At 37.0% G+C, this 20580-nt stretch overlaps 1 long non-coding RNA gene across 1 annotated transcript; it reads left to right on the top strand.

Annotated features, from left to right (window-relative positions):
* Window positions 1-1385: 1385 nt before the first annotated feature.
* On the top strand, window positions 1386-4858 carry LOC132033555 (uncharacterized). Its single transcript, XR_009408814.1, has 2 exons — window positions 1386-1584; window positions 4645-4858. It is a non-coding gene; the product is annotated as an uncharacterized LOC132033555 (long non-coding RNA).
* Window positions 4859-20580: the final 15722 nt, after the last annotated feature.

A 20580-nucleotide genomic window follows, 5' to 3' on the forward strand; every position in this document is an offset into this window, starting at 1 on the left:
CCGACAAGGCCACATCAACAGTCACGACAGCTATCCAGGGACTAGACAAAATATATATACACTGACAGCTAGTCTGCAAGCCTCTAAGAGTAGAATACAGTGTCAACAGGTCGGGATAGGGCCCCGTCATACTCCAAAACTATATATATATATATATATATACATATGCAATAGTACCTATGGACTCAAACCAACAACTTCAAAGAAGTGGAGTGCAATACTCGACCGGTGATCACGGGTCTTACTGAGGAGGCGCGCCGGCCTGTGTATCAGTACCTATGGGCATGAACACAGCGTACAAAAAGGCATCAGTACGAAATATGTACTGAATATGTAGGGCGGTAAGCATAAGCATAAGCATAAGCATAAGGGATGTAAAAAGCAAGAAAGAGGAAATCAGAAACAACCTGAAACCCTGAATAAGGCCACGGTGGGCAACCATAACTATGACATGAATATACATGCATTCACGTAAAATCATTACTCATTGTGGTGGCTTATAACATATCATATTATATAATAATAAATCCCTCTGTGGGGTGAACTCATCGTCATATCATCATCATCCCGCCACCGATCGGCGGTATGCACGATTGCGTGTACGCGCCGTATCTGACACGGTATAACAATGAAAGAAATACATCTTGGTGCACATCTACGTGCCTGCCCGGCAGACTATAGCGCGGCGCGGTAATGAAAATAAATACATATATATAAGTGCAATGCAAGACTGACCTCAGAAGGGATATCATAGAAAGAGTCGGAGTGACCTATCGTCATTATCCTCCGACTATCGTTATTGTCGCTACGTGCTTCTTTCAATTCAAGAGATAACAATTATGGATTACATGAGAAATATATTTGATATGGAGTACATATGAAGTAAGGATCAACTCGATTGAAAGAAACATGTTCGACTTCATTTAATCGTGAATCACTTCATATTGCACACTATTCTCAAACCAATGAACTGGAAAGATACAACCCGTGGAAAAATACTTCAATACAATCTGGTTGTGGAAGATGGACTATCGTTATTGTTGACACCTGATTTTTGACCTCCCATATTTGCCTTAACTTGCTCTGAACTTTGAAATAAATATAAGGGAGAATATATTTTTGAAAAAACTTAGAATAATTCATGAAAAAACTACTTTAGTAACATTTCACCCTTTCATTATGCAAAAACAAAAATTAAATATTGAATTGCTTAATTTTTTGAATTAATTTCCATATGCTTGTTCTAGGAATTTTCAAATATTCTACCTTTTATTAAATTCAAGGAAAAAGGACATATTTTAAAAATTGGACCGGGCAGCCCAATGGACTGACCCGGCCCAAATAGCCATCCCATATAAGTGTTAGGCGGGATTAAACCACCGCCCTAAAAGGGAATTTGATGTTTTCTTTAGGGTTTCAGAAACCCTCGCGCCGCCTCATGATTTTCTCTTTCTTCTATCCATCTTTCGCCATTTTTGGCAAGAATACAGAGGAGCAGGCTACCCTTTACGTTATTGTATCACATTTTGGGAGAGCATTAATGGTGTTCGCTATTTCTGAGCTTTTTCTTTATAAAAAACAAAGGTAAATGCTTTTTCCACTTCTTTACTTTGCTAATTTTTGTGTTTTATCGCTGGCATCTGTGTTGACCTTGTTTGCATGTCGAAAATTTTCATTGGTTGAGAGCATATCTCATGGATTTTAGTCAATTTGTGTTTCTATGTAACAAGTTAGTTCAATCTCGACCTTTCATTTCATTTTTGGACGAATCTGAGTCGTGCGTTGTTCATATGTTTGTAGTTTTTCACTCGTCCCGCATCGATTTTCAAGGGACTTGAACCGTTTCCAAACCCTATAAATCGGGGATTTTATTTTCAGTTTAAAGGGGCGATTTTTAGAAGTGATCTACCACGATTTCTAAAAAATCAAACTCAGAATTAGAGTTTTAAGTTCTTAAACTTGAAAACCTTGTTGAGTAGTTAAAAATTTTGCTTAGTTTCAAAGCTGTTTGTGTTCTTGTGCTTGTGGTTGGAGTTAGGAAAAAATCTCGAGTTCAATCTCTTCAAGGCTGCGCACATAAAATGTAATTCTCTTCTTTTTTTATTTTTTAGTAATTTATTTAATTTTCTGCTTTAGTTTGAATGTGTGATTAATGTTTAGACCTTTTCCTTTCTTTCCTTATAAATGCTTGTTGTTTGATTTTCCTAATTTTCTTTTTAGCCTAGCAATACAGAGTCAAGCAAGGTTCAATTCAGTGTTAATATGGCTTGGCTCGATTGAGTAAACTAGATTGAGTATAGAAAATGCAGTAATTAGATAAATTTGATGAATAGGGATTAATGAAAAAGGAGGTTTGGTTGGTTAAATCTAGGATTAATAAAACAAGATAAGGTGGAAGTCAAGGGAAATTTTTACATTTGGTTAATAATCATATAATTAAGCTACTTTACCTCTTTGTTTAGAATAATAATACTAAATGACAAGTTTGAATGCTTTCCTAGGAAATCATGAGATCACTTAGGTTATGCTATGAGTAAAATAAGTCAAAATCATTTAGCCTACATTCCTCACAACTTGAAAGGATTCATAACCTTGTTGACTATTCCTAGGTCTATAATAAGGTGGTTTTAAGATTGTGTGATGTTTTAAGTCTCTGAGGTTGTAAATTTGGTCTGAGTAAGTCTGAATCTAGGTAAAGTGTTGCTATCCATTTTGGAAGCGCAGGATTGTGTGCTTATATTGGTTCTCCTTTCTCTTTATTCAACTATAAAAATCATCTCTGCTATGTGTGTATTGCATCATCACTATGTGTAATAAATGAAGTATAAAAGAGGTGGAAGGGTAAGAATGACATTGGTCTGACATATTTATGCACTATTTGTAAAGTAGCAGGAGCTTCAAGGTTTGTATACTTCATCTTCTAAGATTTTAACTTGCATAATCCTTTTTGATTTTTTTCTTGTTTTACTTATTTCAGCTTAAATCTTATAGTTTGTACTGGGTCTTTATAAGAATCATTTTGAAATTGATATAAGTCATCCACTGAATTAGTTTATGGAAAGGTCTCAACCATTTCAGGCTAATGCAATTTTCCAAAAAAGATCCTAAGGCTTAATTTTGAATTCACTAGGTCTAAATAGATTTCTCCTCTATAATGAACTTAATCACCTAATTTCTGAGTTCTTAAGGTTTGTTTTTTCTTCTCCTTTTAACTAAATTGCTTTTCTTTATGGGAAGCATACTATGTGTCTTGAAAAGATTCTTCTTTTATAAAACATGGTGATCTTTAGCTAATTGGATAAAATTTGTATAAGCTTAGGGTGGCAGTGTTTCTTTGCAACCTTAATTCAGCAAGGTGTTACTCTTTCTTTTTTCTCTCTAAAACCAAATCTGTCTGTGGCATTCATGTCTCACTTCAGGCTAGGTTAGGACATTCATTCTTGTTGAACATATATTAATCTGAGTCTAGTTTTCCTGTGTCGGTTCTGAGTCTGGGATGAATTAAGATGTGGTTCTTGAATTTGTTTAATCTTGTTCTTGAAAGAATAAAATGGGAACTGTTTGGCTCTTGGAATTTCTGAATTTATATTATAAGGTTTGGTCCTGCTGTTACTTGCATTTGGTTTGGGGGGTGGGGGGTGGGGGGGGGGGACAATGTCTATCTTTCTAGATTTGTATAGAATGGCTTTAGCTCACTTGATTAAATGATAGTTCATAGTTCACTTAAATTTGGAAATTGAGGATTGTATGCCATGAAGTAGAGACAAAGTCTTAATAAGGTTGTAATAGCTTTGATTGCTTGTGAATACTCTATCATTTAGAATCCAATTATAAGGAGGATTGGGATAAATGTTAGACTGAACCCTTTAGCCTCACCCTTTTAACTAAAGCTGGTGATAATTTCATTATGTGACAGAGGGAAAGTGGTGAAATAATTTATGTGGACAACTGCCCATTTTAGAAGTTGTTTGCTTAAGTTTCTTAGTCAAATAGAGATTAGATATGTTATCACCTAGATGAGTAATATACATACAATCTACCCTCTTCTCTAAATTGGCATTAGGTGATAATGTAAACCCCATTACTAACTTGCTTGATTAATATTAAACTTGTTTCATTTAGAGTCTGCTTTTGTCTCTAAATTAGTGTTTGTTTTCCTTGAACAATTGACAAAGTGTTTTTAGTGAATTTGCTTGGTCTATTGATTATATCTTTGGGTGTTATGTGAATCTGTTTGTATGTGAGTATATGTAGCTATACACTAGAGGCCCTATATCATAGGTGGTACCCTCCACTAGGGAAATAGAGCGACCATTAGGATTAGTTATACCTTCTTGAAGCCTGCCATGTCTGGGATTCAAAGAAATCCCTTGAATCTTGTGCGGCTTCAAGAATTAATAGGCCTGGCTAATCCTCTTGAATCATTTTGATTCTCTGGGGGTGTAAACCATGGTATATGTGGTATATCTAGGATGTATATGTACATTAGTCATTTCTGTCTTTTTACTTACTAACATATAATTAGGCCTTGCAAGGTTTAGGGCAGGCCCATCATAGCTTTAATAGTCGCTAATCCTTATCCTTTTCCTTTGTTGTGACCACTGCTTATGAGGCTGATCCATTGCATTATCCTACTTGGATTAGGCCTAGCTCAATCCATACTAAGGCATGTTTGGAGTAATCATGAATGAGCAAGGGAAGCAAATATTGTTTGAAGGCCCAGTTATGGGTGAAAATAGCCTAGTGGGTATTCGGGTAGCCCACTAGTGAAGAGATTTACTTTTTATGTATATGTCATTGTATGTATTGTAACATAAACTCATATATAGTGTAACTCCCTTTATGATTGGTTAGATAAGACGTAGAAGTTTAGGATAAGTAAAAAATAAAATGAATCACCAACTTCGTTTTTCCTAAAACTGATTCATCTTTAAAAAAACCTTGTCTCGGATAACTTTTTTTTTTTTTTACAAAACAAGATGAACCATCTTCTTCAAAATTGGACTTGCGTTTTTAGGCGTTTTTAGATTCATGATTGGCCCCTCCCCTCCTTTGTAAAACAATTTAGTTGTTATTTTAAAACAATCAACAAGGCTGCTTTAATTACACTTTTAAATTGAGTATTTACTTTAGTACAAGACTGCTTTGATTGCACTTTTAAACTGAGTATTTGCTTTAGTACAAGACTGCTTTGGTTACGTTTTAAACTGGGCATTTATTTTAAGACAAATTACTTTGGTTACCTTGTTTGAACTTGGAACTTACCTTGAGATTGATATTTGGGCCAGGAAGCTCAAAGAAACAAATGATCAATTTGTAAAAACCTCATGATATGAAGTTGGCTCGGTTTGGATTTACTAAAAACATTCATATCTTGACCCCCCTTTAGACTTAAAACTGGAAATTGGTAACATGTGATTTGAACTCTAAAAAATCGGGTTTTAAAAGGTATACATGGCTGAACATTTTCTACATTTTCTAAGGGAGAGCGCGATAAATTTGAACATATTTGCGAAAATCCTGGATTTGTGTTGGACTATGATTTTAAGGAGTTGAACCTTGGCATGAGATTGGGACGCTTCTGATCGAAATGAATTCAGTCGACATATGAGCTTCACAAATGGTAAAAAGGGTAACATTTCCATATATATATATATATATATATATATATATATATATATATATATACACACACATACTTATAAATATACAAAACTATTTTCAATAATTAAAAACCCGTAAGTCCTAAACTCATTCCGTTAGACTAGAATAGTAGCGGCTCTACTCGGGAGCGATCTCGGGTGTGTCCTAGTCTGATAGCGGAGTGAGTTGAAACCTTACGTGGATTTTCTGAACCCCTTATTTATAAGGGGACCCTTTTGCCGAAATTTTTCTCAAAAGTGATAAAATGCCACGATTTTGACATAATTGCGGGAATCATAAACACATATTTGCAAATCCACATACACACACAAACAATGTAAAATAAACCTTATAGTGAAGCTCGTAGGTCAACCGTATTCTACGAATCCTTAATACCGGGGTGCCTAACACCTTCACCGGGGGATCATGTAAACCTTACCTCAAACTCTTGTCCAATAAAGATTTTTCTTAAACTGAAAACTCTTTAACCCGGTTTTCCTAATTTTTCTTTTGAATAAATTAGGTGGCGACTCTAAAACTTTAAATATCCAATTTAGAGCACCATTAAGTTATAGTAGCTTTTATGCTTTAACACCGCGTAAAAGCCTACCGTAACAGATGGCGACTCCACTGGGGAAATACTTAGGTTCTAACCATAAGGATTCCACTAATGCAGAGTTTATTTTACATTGTTTGCTATGTATGTGTGTATTTACTTGCTATGTGTTTAAATTCCTGCAATTATAAACTGTCATTCATGGCATATCATCACTCCACCACTTTTGGCAAAAAGCATAGTTCTTAAGGGGGATACGCGGATTCGCGGTCTTGCCTTCACTAAAAAACCCGAAATACCTTTCTTTTGAGTCAAGTTGGAAGCTAGCTGGTGTGTGTCACCCAAATGTGGAGAGAAACGATCCCGGCCGATAGTCCATTCGGGTCCCAAAGTCAATTGTCAAAACCACTCTTGCATAAGCCTAGGGTAGAACTAAAACAAATCCAAATGAGAAGTAGCCCGGGCTGTTTGGATATTTTAGACGTATCCAAACCCGATAGGAAGATACCCTGTATTAAGTACGGTTTATGACCCAACAAATACTTCATCTCATATTATGTGCTATTTGGAAATGTGAAATGTGCCTATGAATTAAACCATTGCCTATCGGGGAGGGGAAAACTAATCCAGTTTTGTTTTGCAGATGAATCTCAACTTGAAATTTGATATGGTTACCGAGGCACCTGAAATGCTAAGAAACTGGTGGGAATGGTTAAATACAGAAGATATGAAGGTTGTCAAAGGATGTCTAGGAAACCTACCCTCGTTAATCAAAATGAAAGGAAGTACTGATTTGATCGAAGCAATGACGAATTGTTGGGATCGAGACAGGATGGTGTTTAGGTTCAGGGATGACCTGGAAATGACCCCGACACTAGAAGAACTTCAGAGGGTGTTGGATAATCCCGAGATGAGCGCACGGGAAAGGGTGTGCCCAAACAAAAGTATTTTCATCCCACATAAACCTACCCCTGAACAAATACTCCTGCAACTATCTTTGATTCAGCCTGATTGGGTATGGGGACCCACAATACATGCCCAAGAGCTATAAAATAGATTTTCCTGCTAATCAAGTTTCATGGAGAACCAAAAGGATTTTAGATCCTACCAAGAATGTGATTCTACCCGCGTCATAGCCTTCGGGATATGTTTGTTAGGGCTTATGGTTTTTCCTCAAAGTCGAAGTCAAGTCATAGACACTCGAGTTATTCCGTTCACTCATGCTATCTTTCGAGCGTTGGTTCTTTGGAAAAGGAGTCAAATATTTTGATCCCGTGCCCACCATCTTAGCCAATATAAATAGAGCTTTAATCCTATGCCGTAACTACTATCGGTATTTTCAAGGGTGCAATCTCCTACTGCAATGGTGGGCTCTAAAAAATTTGACCAAGGTTGAGGGGACACAATATTTAATCAAGCGAATAGGATATGACGAACTAGGCAATCATCACCCTAATGTCAAAGATCGAAACAAGCAAGGTTGGAAGGCCTTTTTCTCCAAACTCCGAGAAAGTAACATTCAGTGGATGTTTGCGGACTTCGCCGTTGAGAAAGTAGTCGTACAAGGGCGTAATCTGCCATTCTTACCACTTATGGGGATACGAGAAAATACGACCATACGTACCTTCCAGAATATTAAGGCAATTTGGGCGAGCTCAAGTCATACTGCAATTGGGGAAATTAGAAGAGTTCACGTTTGACTACGAAGGTGATGGTGTGCCATTAAGTCGAGAGGTAGTACAAGAATGGAAAGGGCGTGTCAAGTGGGGACCAGACACTTTAGCTGAAGATCGATTTGACTCAGGTTGCGAAAGAGACTATCACGCCTGGATGAGGATCCATTTGCAAGGAGTCATCATGCCGGGACCCATACCGCACCATTTGCTTCAGGATATGGCATGCGTGAAGGAAGGTTTGGTGCCTTACACCATTCGAAAGAGAGTGGAAACATCTGAAACAAAGTGGCAGGAATAAGAGAAACGGTATCAGTCCGTCATAGCCAGCTTGGTGGAGGAGACGGAGGCCACTTACGGTTGTTTGCTGGAACTGGAAGATAGGACACAACAGGTCAGAGAAGACACCAAAACAGTGACTGTGGAGGTAAAAGGGTTCGTGTTAGATGCTGTGCTATTTTCAACTCACTTGCTGGTTCAGACTGCACTTCGCAAGGCTAGGAAAACAAAAGCCAAAAGGGCGTCTTCGTCAGGCGTTTGAGGACGCCGCTGCTGATTTACCTTTACTTTATTTTGCCTTATCTTTTATACCCCTTCGGGCATGGATTACTATCTTTATTAGTAATACTATGGGGGAAATGCTTTAATTTTCAATTGGCACATTTTCACATTTCAAACGCTAGCAACATATATGAAGGTGACTATTATAAACTGCTTATGTGAATTGTTTGCTTCATATATTCCACTTAATATACTTGATTGGTCTTAAAATACCGTCTATCACCAAAAAGAAAAACCAAGAAATTAAAACCCGTTACTAAGACTAGTGTTTCTTTAGACTTCAAGGATGAACATGAATGAAGCTGCAGAGTTGGAAAAGTTGAGAAGGAACGAGGTGTCTCTCTGCCAAAAAATCCAACGCCTCGAAGAGCAGATCAAAGAAATCAATTTGAAGGTTGAGGAGGCGGATGACCTCTTAAGCACAATCCAAAAGACATCTAGTGAACCCGAAGAATTTGTGAGGATAGGAGACTCAGAGGAACAAGTTGTGCCCGAAGAGCCTATGGCATCTGTGGAGGCTCAAGGAGAGAATGCTGGAAACGAAGGAGTTAGGCCTGACTATGTGCCAATTGAAGAGGAATTTGAAGAAGCAGAAATGCAATCTGACCCTCAGGAATCTACTTAGCCTTCTAATGAAGCGGCTTTAGCCCTCTGGCTAAGCCTGAGATATGAGGGAACTTCTGTTATGCCTTTCGATTCCCCAAGGGTCTCCGAAGAGAAAGTAGAGTACGTCAGGCCAACTTCACCCATGTGGTGGGCTATTGCTTTCAAAGCTTTCTACTGCCTAAGGCGTGTCGCGCCTAAGTACGTGACTTGTGAGGAGTTGAGGGTTCAGATGACTCGCCAAGGCATTTTTTGCATGAACTACAACAAGATTTCTAAGTACAATCCTACTTGTGCTCACAAGAAGTGTGCATTTCATCAGAAACAAAAGGGCCATACTTTGAGCAAATGCATCGACTTCAGAAGGAGGGTCGTGAAGATGATCGACGGAAGAAGGATTGCTAAGTTTTAGGGGCCTAGGACTTTGTTGGTCCATGACAACGTGTGTCCAGTAGAAGGGGTGACTTTGAAAATAGAACTCTAGCATTATGATTTCACTGTGTTCAAGGATTCATACGCCGATATTTTCAAGAGATTGGTAGGGATTGGGAAGGTTCGCCCAATTCTGAATCATGGAGCATTGATACAAGGAACACATCACAACAAGATTTGTGATTATCATTCAAGATCTTTGGGTCACGACATTGAGGAATGTGACGAATTTAAGTTTGAGTTAGAGAGTTCGTGTTACACCTCAAAGCAATTTCGCATCGTTTGCGTTGTAAGTAAATTAACATAAGCTCGAAGAGCTCATGAAACCCTTATAAGATTAATAAATACTCTTAACAAGTTTTAAGAAAGTGTCTAAAGGTTCCGGGACCAAGCGAATTGAAGAAAATAAGTTTGTCGAAAATTTAGAAAAAAGTTGGAAGAATTTTGGATAGATTTTTGGATGAAATTTGAAGGGGTATATCTCTGGGTATATCAGGAGTTTTGAGGTATTTCAAGAGCCTCAAATGAAGTTCGTCGAGTCTAGTTTCCACCACAAAAAACAGTTTGTCAATACAACATCAGAGCAGGGAGGTATGGGCATTTTAAAACGGACAGTCAGAGGAACCCGAACCTGGGTGGAAAATTCGAAAAGTTCGCTTAAAATCCCACTTATGTTTTGATCCAGCCCAATCCGAGTTTCGCACCTATAAAAGGGCCTCTACACTTTATTTTATTCATTTTTCTTCAACTCCACAACCCCTCTAGAAATCTCCTAACTTCTCCACACCTCTCTAGAATTTCCCACACTTCTCTCTCTATTATAAGAGTGTTCTTGAAGGTTCTTCACCATTCCAAACCATTCTATACCATCACAAAAGAGGATCAAACTCCAAAACCCCAAGCTAATTCATGAAAAAGGATTGTTCTTGTCTCTACTTTGATCTTGGAAGAAGTTGAGTGGGGTGAAGTTCTTCTAGCGTAATGTATGTTCTCTATCCTATTTCTCATGATTAAGTTGATTTGAAGGTTTAGCAAGTCCTATAAAAGAAGAGAATCATAGTAGAGAAGTTGCAAAGTATTAAAGTGAAGATGATGACTATGGAATGAATTTGAAAGGAGATTTTGGATTAATTTGAGATTAAATTGAATATAATTCTTTGATTATGGTATTGTGGCTATTGTTACGATTGGTTGAGAAATTGGGAAAAACATCGTGTGAGATGTTTTATGGAGTATATTGGTGTTGATGGTGATGTTGTTTATATTAGCATTGCTATTGTTGTTGTTTTGTTGGTATTGTGATTTCGGGCTAGCGATATAAACAGGGGAGATCTTTGCTCGAAGTTTGGTAGATTCTAGAAAAGTTTAATTTACAGACTTAAGATAGGCATATGCCAATAAGTCTAACAGTAGTTTGAATTCTCTTGAATGTAGAATTACGAGCTCGGGAGAATAAGCGTTAAGTAGCAGGGGATCAATCAGGTATGTTAAGGCTAGTCCCTTTCTTTCAAAAGGCATGATTCCTATGTTATGATTCCATATATGTTTCCATAACCTTCTTACTTCCAAAATTTAGAAGTTCATGATTCTTAAAATCTTCTTATGATACTAAAGATGAGATGTTTTCTATGATGAACATGATGATGATGATTTTAACTCTAGAAATTCCAAAGCTTATGATTTTAATGCTATTATGAGATTATTGAGCTTATTTCATGATTTTCCCGATTTTATTCATTGTAGTTGATCTCACCTTATAATAATTGTTCCTTCAAGGTGAGATATAGCGATGATGATTGTTCCATAATATAAATCGGAGGTTACCGACCTTACGTCACTCCGATAGAGTCGTAGCTTTTAGTTAGGCTCTCATGCATGCTTGATGTATGATATTAACACCGTGCCTATACGGCCGGGTAGCACCACTAGTGGGCGGCGCGAGATGGTTACCCCAGACGCGGGAAGCCCGGGCGCGGGCTAATGATTATGTTATATATGTATATGAGACATGTTTTCTTTTGAAAGCTAAGCATGTATAGTTTTCACCTTATGAGGCAATCAGATGTACAGGTTATCTTTATCTCCTGTTATGTTCTATATTTCTTATTATGTTGTTATTCATGCCTTACATACTCAGTATATTGTTCGTATTGACGTCTTTTTCTTGTGGACGCTGCGTTCATGCCCGCAGGTAGATAGGTAGACGGACCTGATTCTTAGGAGCTTTATCAGTAGAGTGTCAGAAAGGCTCCAATTGTCCCGGAGCTGCAGCTTATTGGTACTACTCTTTTGTATGTATATACAGTTAGGCATGACAGAGTCCTGCCCCGTTCTTATGGATTCATGTATTCTATCTAGAGGCTCGTAGACCGGTGCATGTATCTAGATATTCTGTGGTCTTAACAATACGTGTTGATGTACAGTATATAGACAGTCTTGTTGGCTTATGTTTATGGGCATGGTTGTTGATGATTACATAAAGACGTGCCATTATCTTGTGATACATGTTCTTACAGAGTATGATGCATACGAGCTAGTTTATGACCCACCTAGAAATGATTATGAGATGTATGTTTAGAGGTACTCGATAGGTTAGTTTCGGGTGCTCGTCATGGCCTCATCATGATGTAGTCTAGGCCGGGAAACCGGCAGAAGGTTGAATGGGACTACAACCTTAGATAAGACCTCATAAGAAAGGTCGCTTTTTGGGTAGAATAGGGGATCCCCATTTTTTGTATTTATAGGACGATACGTCCCCCCCCCCCCCCCCCCCCCATTTATTTGTAAGCCCCAATGGGCCTGGTGATGGGTAGTTTAGATTTTATCTGATGTAAACCTGAACTACGAATGGGCCTGAGTTCCCCTTTTGTAGGATACGTAGGCAATCTTGTTTCAAGATTTGGTCCTTATATACTATTAATCTAATATCCCCCACCATACAAAAGCCCAAATTACCCGAAACCCGATAACAAAGATCAATCAAGTAATTAAGTCGAATATATGATTTCTTATGTGCTATGTGCCTCATCTGTTTATTAAACGCATCATAATTTGCTTTTATCTTTTTCACTATCGCACTAACTTGCTACCTTTTGAGTTATTATTTTCTTAAAAGAAAGAGAAGTTGATTCGCATTCACGGTGGCATACTTCACGAGATCAAAAGCAACAACAGCATCCCTATCTCGAGGGGACAAAGACAAAGAAGAAATGACTGGTACGATTGGGAATGACACTACCCCTACTAATTTAACTCTTCGGGAATCTCCTCTGCAAGAAATTCCCGATACTTCTTCACCTATTGATTACATTATGAAGATAATGTTCGAAAGACTTGCTAGCCTTCAAGAAGAATTGGCGCTAATTGACAAGTTAACAATTTAAACAATTAAATAAATAATTGTTGTAAATTATTTTTTCTTGGTTAAATTTAGCAAATGTATCATAATTGTTGCAATAGCATGTAAAAATATGTAAATTAATTTCCAAATGATTTATAATATTATAGAAATTATTTTACCAAGTAAGAATGGTAAAACACTATCTAAATAATTTTATAAAAATCATTTTGACTTCTAAAAATACATATTCCACTCCGTTTGACATCCAAGGACTCTGGGTAATTAAAATAAATTATGGGAGGTAAAAAATTAAGTGTCAACAGTAGGCTTCAACGTACCTGAGTAACTCAGCACCCATTTTCTTTTCTATCATCTCTAAATATTCCTCCAAAAGCAGCATCTTCAGTTTGAGTCTTGACACTGCCATCAATATTTTAGTTTAATCTTTCCTGCATAAGGGGGAGACCAAGCGATTAGTTTGACTCGTTTGGGAATTGACATCTGACTAGGAAATGCTTCAAGTAGTTCCCTAGCATAATTACTAATATGTTTGCATATAAATTCAACGGGTAAATATTTAATTTTTTTAATTTAATTTCTATTTCTCTCTTTCCGCATAGTATAATATATAATTGTGGCACTATAAAAGGGTTGCCGGACATTATTAATTATATCATCAAGCCAGTCAAGCAATGATTTAGTATTCATAGCATCAATGTCATTTCGTGACATGAACTTATTTTATATTGGTTTAGACTTTGGACATGCCGTGATAATATATGAAGGATCCTCCACATCATAATCACATCAGTTTCAATTTGGTGACTCAACAATCTTTTTGGTGAACCGAAATGTTACACCCCGTACTTTAATACGTTAAGCATCTTCGTGAGTTGGTGGTTATAGATTTGGAGAGAGAAATTATCTTCAAGGTTTTATAAGGTTAGATGTGTTCATCTTGAGTATACCAAGGTTTAAGTTCATGTTTGGTATGTGTTGGAAGGATTAGGGGATAAACGAATCGAACAGAATATGTTTCGTCGAAGTTTGATTTTGGGAAGTGGAAATACGGACCATATATTGGAAATACGGACCGTACTTTGGAATACGGTCCGTACTTCCTTAGGCAGAGAGTGTGATTTTTGGCTGGAGATATACGGTCCAAAAATACGGACCGTACATATATATATATATATATATAGTATTTTTATGTCGGTTCCAGTTCTTAATATATATATATCGCGTATACTCCTCATTTTATCTTATTTTCTTCACTTCCCGTGACCTCTAATCTTCTAAAAAAAATCTCTCCAATATACCTAATCAACCCCTAAGTAAAATCAAGGAGCAAAAGAGAAGATCAAGTGCTCAAAGGTTCTAAAGTGATTGTGGAAGCTTGTTTCTCCTCTTGGTAGTGGTTTTGGAGGATACTTCAAGGTGAAGTAATCTTGGAATTGAAGTGTTCTTGAGGTAAGATTGTCTCTTAATTCAATGTTTATGAGTTTATGTGATGGTTGGACTAGGTTTGGAAGGAAAGAAGTTGGAAGGAAGGTTCAAATATGAACTTGAGCTTATGTTGAGATGTAATCTAACTTGAGTCATGTTGTTAATATGTTTTTGAGCTAAAATCTTGCTGTAATGATAGTATTTGGTGTTGAGATTGTATTGAGGATGTTAGACTTGTTATAATTGGAAGAAGAAAGTGTAGAAGTGTTGCATACAAAGCATATAAAACTTGGGGTGAATAGTGATGTGAAATTAAAGAGACTTATATGAAGTTGTTCTTGTGTTGTTGGCTGTTAGGGGTGCTGTAAGTGACTAAGGGGATTGGAATGCTAGTCCGTGATGTTCTGCCAAAAATATATATATTTACGCATTGTTGCCTCACATTTTAGTATTTTTAATCGTCTTTTGAGTAATAATTATAATGATTTGTGCTTAATGTTATATTTTTACTATGTAGGAATAAAGAGGCGTGAAGATGAAGAGATTTAGAGCAAAATTGAATAAAAAAGGAAGAAAAAGAAAGGAGAAAAAGGAGGGAGACAAGTGGGAGACATCATAATCATGCAATGATTGCTTGGTGGATTGAAGATTTGCAATGAAAATATACAAAGTGAAACAACAAAGAGAAAACGTTGCAATTGAAATTATAAGTAAAAGCACGCCTGGCATCAGTATGCGTCGTGGAGGTGACGCGAAGAAAAGTGTTCTCTAAATCTGTTTGGTGCGACGCGGGTGTGACGTGAGCGCGCTATTTTTTCCCATATCTGATTTGGATTTGGTTTTTAAAAGTCTAGGCTTTTTGATACTCTATAAATATATGTTCTACATGATTTTTACATAACTTTGGAAAACTTGAAACCCTTAATTCAGAACTTTGGACCTAGAGAGAGCTTGGAGCCGCCGTGGAGGCCGTAGTTACAGGGTTTTACCTTCTCTTCTCTGTAATACTTATTTTTACGTTTTTATTAGGATGATTTGTTATTTTTCCTCCATGTCTATGTGGAGCTAAACTCTTTAGTTGTAGAGCTTTGACACAAACATGAAAGTTGACGTTTGATTATCGTTTCTATCTATTAAATTTTCATATTTTTGGGTTGCTTATTTATTCTTGTGCTTAATTGTTTAGTTATTTGATCACTAATTGAACACTATCTGTGGTGCGTGAATTGAACTTGAGAAAGGGAATTCGCGTACGTAATAAGAATAAATAGAGTTTGTTCGATTTAATCGTTTCGCTACTGAGGATAGAGATATACCCTTTAGCCCTACTTAGTTGAATACAGAAAAATAAATGCGTTCTTGTTACCCATGACGACCATAGAGATATAGGAGTTATAGTAGCATCTACAGGCTTGTGAGTAGTTCAAGAGGATATCATAAAGTTAAAATAAACACGTCAACTAGTAACCCATACGTAGAACGATTTGAAGACTCAACTGGATTGTTAGTGGTCATAGCCCTAGATCTATCTCTTCTCCGATAAAAATCTACTCTATCTTGGTTGAAGTTCATTATTTGTTTTCTTTTATTTTTAATTAGTTTACAGAATTATATTTCTTGTTTAGATAATTAGCATTAGTTTAATCTAGTAAATAGTTAATCATAAGTCTCTGTGGGTACGATATCTGGACTTAACAATCCTATATTACTTGTACGACCGCGTATACTTGCATTACATTGGGAGCAACAAGTCCAATAGATTTGTTGTGGGATTGAGTTGACGACTTCAGGCATGTTAAGGCTAACTTTCTTTCTTTTGGAATGATCCTCATAACGAAACGTAAATGTAACGCTATCCATAATGATTCTATTCTTAGCAGCTAGAGATGTCCTATGTTGATTCATGTTCGAATGATATTGTTCATAGTAAGTCCTTCTTTAGATTCAGTATTTTTATAGAGTCACATGATGATGAAAATGCTATTTCATAATGATGATCGGACGTTTAACGACCTTACGTCACTTCGACTGATTCAGGATGCACTCTTATCATATTCATGCATTGCATTATATGCATATATGTGTGAATTGATGGTCCGTAAATATTATACGGTTTTCTTTTTGCTCCATAAAATCCCAGCTTCAGTTATTTCTCTTTCTTGAATATCTCTTTAAGCCATTTTCATGACCTAAATAAATACCTGAGTATTTATTTGCCTCCGTAGGTTGTTGTTCAAATTTAATACCGGAGCACTCCCATTATGCCGAGTTGCCGTTGTGTTTTGGTATATTATATTTTTTGTTGCACATACAGGGGATGTGGCTGATGTGTCGTGAAATTCCGACACATTCGATGTTTTGACGCCGAGTTTTACTTGTTTTTCAAGCAAGTTTGGGTCTTATATATAGTATACGTGTATATAACGCCCCCGTATATATATATATATATATATATATATATATATATATATATATATATATATATATATATATATATGCACATACTATGACCCTACGTGCGTTATATATACGTGTATACTTATATTATATCTATATGGGGTATGGAAGGCGCATGCGCGTTATATACGTACTACCACCCGACCGTCATATGATGATGAATATGCCCCCAGAGGCCAATATGATGATGCTTATGCCCACAGAGGCCGATATGGTATGATGGGATGCCCACAGAGGCTTGACAGGCTTATATACGCATATATATATATATATATATGTATGATCAGGCGTTATATACGCATATATACAGTACTTATGCATATCATTGGCCCTCAGAGGTAGTACAGGTTGCATTCTGTTTATCCTGCATATTTTCATGTCTCCTTTATGTTACTTTCATGCCTTATATACTCAATACTTTGTTCGTACTGACACCCTTTTCGCCTGGGGGACGTTGCGTTTCATGCTCGCAAATTCAGGTAGACAAGTTAATGATCTGCCTTCGTAGGTTGTTGATCAGCTGATACTGGAGCACTCTCATTATGCCGGAGTTGCTGTTGTGTTTTGGTACATTATATTTTTTGTTGCACATACGGGTATGGCTGATGTATCGTGAAATTCTGACACATTTGATACTTTTTGACACCGAGTTTTACTTGTTTTTCAAGCAAGTTTGGGTCTTTTGATGTGTTTGTGTTATGTTGCAGGTATTTATCGTGTTTGTGTTGAAAGTCATGAAAATGGCTTAAAGAGATATTCAAGAAAGAGAAATAACTGAAGCTGGGATTTTACGGAGCAAAAAGACGGACCGTATAATATTTGCGGACCGTCAATTCAACCGTAGATCAGTGACAGAGAAGTCTCATACTTGAAGAGGATATTCACGGCGTAAAAGTACGGACCGTACATTATTTACAGTCCGTAAATCCCACCGTAGATCAGTTACATGAAATCTCAACTGAAAGAAGAATTTACGGACCAGTTATATGGACCGTAAAATATTTATGGTTCGTCAAACTGGAGCGTAGATCTGAGCTGCAGAAAGAGATTTCACAGACAGGAACTACAGATTTTACGGACTGTATAATATTTACGGTCCGTATGCTGATCCGTCGGGGGCAATTTTGTCAACATGTTTTTCACTACTTAGACTCTTATAAATACCTGATGTAGGTTTCTTGTATGCCACAATTTACTAGATTTCAGTTTTGTTTTTCTTAGCATTGAATACTCATACTTTTGGAAGTCTTTTGGGATTACAAACAATTGCAAATATATTCTCTTGAATTCAAATCAATCATTCGTAAGCATTATGATCTCAATTACTTATTTTTATTGTTCTTCTTCTTCTATGAGTAGCTAAACGCCTTTACTAAGGTTGTGAACCCAAGGATGGGTGTCTTGTGGTAGGGGATTCTGATTGATATACGCACAATGGATTGTTAGGGTTTATTTTATCTTCGTTTTCATCATATAGTTAGTGGATGCAAACATTAGCTAACGCTATAAACTTTGGTTTATTTGGGAAAATAACTAGGGTTTGGTAAGAACAAATAACAAGAACTCAAGGCTTTAAACCTTGTTTAATAAATTCACTTAGGAATAAGAGGAATTTACTTGGCATAATTAACCGTTCTTCATGCATACTTTCTTATCTTTGGGAAAAGCATAGAAATATATAATCTTTTCTTATTGGAAAATAGTCTAGATTCATATAGATGTTAAATGCATACATACAAACGATCGATTAGAAGTATATGAAGATCGATACCTATGATCATACACTTTATCTGATAGGGACACAACCTTGGTTCTTTTTACCCATATATTTACAATTCAATTACTAGTCACTCTAAATTAGTCCACAAACCAAAACTCTTATAAAACCCTTTTTCTGGAATACACTAGGACCGCAAGATTAGTATAATACTTGTTTAGTAAAATTTTCACACCATATTCTCTATGGGATTCGACCCCAACCTTGTTGGGTTACTATATTTGACATCGTCCGCTTTACGCTATTAAAAGGTGTAATTTGAGCATATCAAAATTCATATTGTCGGGGAATACAACAACAACAACAACATACCCAAATAAATACAACGCGGGTCCGTTGGGCACCATACCCTTACTTGAAATTACTAAATAGTGTTTACTCTTCTTAAAGTCTTTGTCCTATTCCAACACACCTTGTTTGTCTACAATCCCATCATGGACAACATAACTTGCTTCAATTTTTGGTGGGAAGTCGTATATTGGAAGACTTCGTATCCGTAATAGTTCATGTAACCTCGCTACTATTAATATAACAAATCCTTTATCATATGCTCAAACAAGAGGGATACTTTCGAATGCAATCAATGATGATCCTCACCGCATATAACAAACTTCCGAGGATGCTCTCATCATATTTTGAGCGACTCAAGAAGCTATTACTCGAAACTCTTCAAATATTCATTAGTCGGAGAGGTGAGAAAATGGTTCATAAAGTCGCCCCGAAACTCTATTGCTACGGGAAGAGATGGTCAAAGTGTTTCTGAAGAAATGGTACCCCCGAGTAAAAGAGTAGAGATTCGTGATCATATTTACGAGTTCAAACAACATCATGAGGAGCAACTTTTTGAAGCTTGAGAGAGGTACAAAGAATATTTGGATAGGAGTCCGAACCATGGTTTCCCAGATCATATTCTGAAGTAGAAGTTCTACAGAGGGTTTGATCCTATGACTCAAGCAATAGCCAATAATGCTGCTAGTGGAAGTTTCATGAATAAGTCCTATGTTGTTATTACTGATATAATTGATCGATTGACTACGCATAGTCAAGCATGGCACTCGAGTTATTCTGATGGATTATCACTTGGGATACCATTGATCCAAAATATTATGAAGGATAACCAGGAGACGCAGCAGACATTGACACAACTGGCCACTAATATCTCTTTATCGACGAAGAGATTCGATGATAGAATCGAAGAAGGTAAACATTTGCGAAGATATCTTAGGTGCACGCCGCCCGGAATGTACCAAGTCCAAGAGGGTCCATATCACGAGGGTCCCCCTCCGCCAGTTGAGAATGTTCAATATGCAGACTACATTGCGAAAGGGGATGTTCCTGGGCCAATTCAAAGATACTGGAGACCTCAACAAAGGCAGGGTGCATACAACCACAACCAAGGGAACTACAACACCAACCAAGGGAACTGCAATAATAACTATGATGGAGCAAACCAAGGTAGATACAACAACAACAATGGTAACTTTGGAAACAGAAGTTCCAACCCTTACATTCCACCAAAAGGGCAGTCTAATGATCAAGGTAATTCGAAGTTGGAGTCAATGCTTAAAAAAGTATTGGCAAGTCAGACAAATATTGAAAAGATATTATCTGGCTGTCAAAGACAGTGGTTTCTCACACAGCGGCTATTCAAAACCTTGGATAGCAAATGTGTGACCTTTCTAGAAAGCAACTTCCTGCTAGAAAGGGAGGACTTCCTGGTGATATTATTCCAAACCCTTTCGGAGCGTACTTTTACTATTGCACAAGACGAAAAGAGATAAAATACTTCAAAGTGCTGACAAGAAGGTGGTTGACCTAGATCCAATTAATGAGGTAGAAGAGATGCAGTCTGATGTGCCTATTGTGGATGATGTGGTCCGTGGTGAAGAAAAAGTCACTGATATTCCAGAGGTTGCTACCGACAGTAGGGAAATGTATAAAAGGGGTTCTTCGCCCTTTGACTCGTATGTACAAAGCAAAACCTCCCTTTCTCGCAGGTTGGCAAAGAAGAATGATGATGCTAATGTCAAAAGTTCTGATCACCGCTGAAACTAAAACGGTGAATTTTCCATTCCTAGATGTTGTGAAAGAG

The sequence above is a fragment of the Lycium ferocissimum genome, chromosome 2, assembly GCF_029784015.1.
Source record: "Lycium ferocissimum isolate CSIRO_LF1 chromosome 2, AGI_CSIRO_Lferr_CH_V1, whole genome shotgun sequence".
Taxonomy (NCBI): domain Eukaryota; kingdom Viridiplantae; phylum Streptophyta; class Magnoliopsida; order Solanales; family Solanaceae; genus Lycium; species Lycium ferocissimum.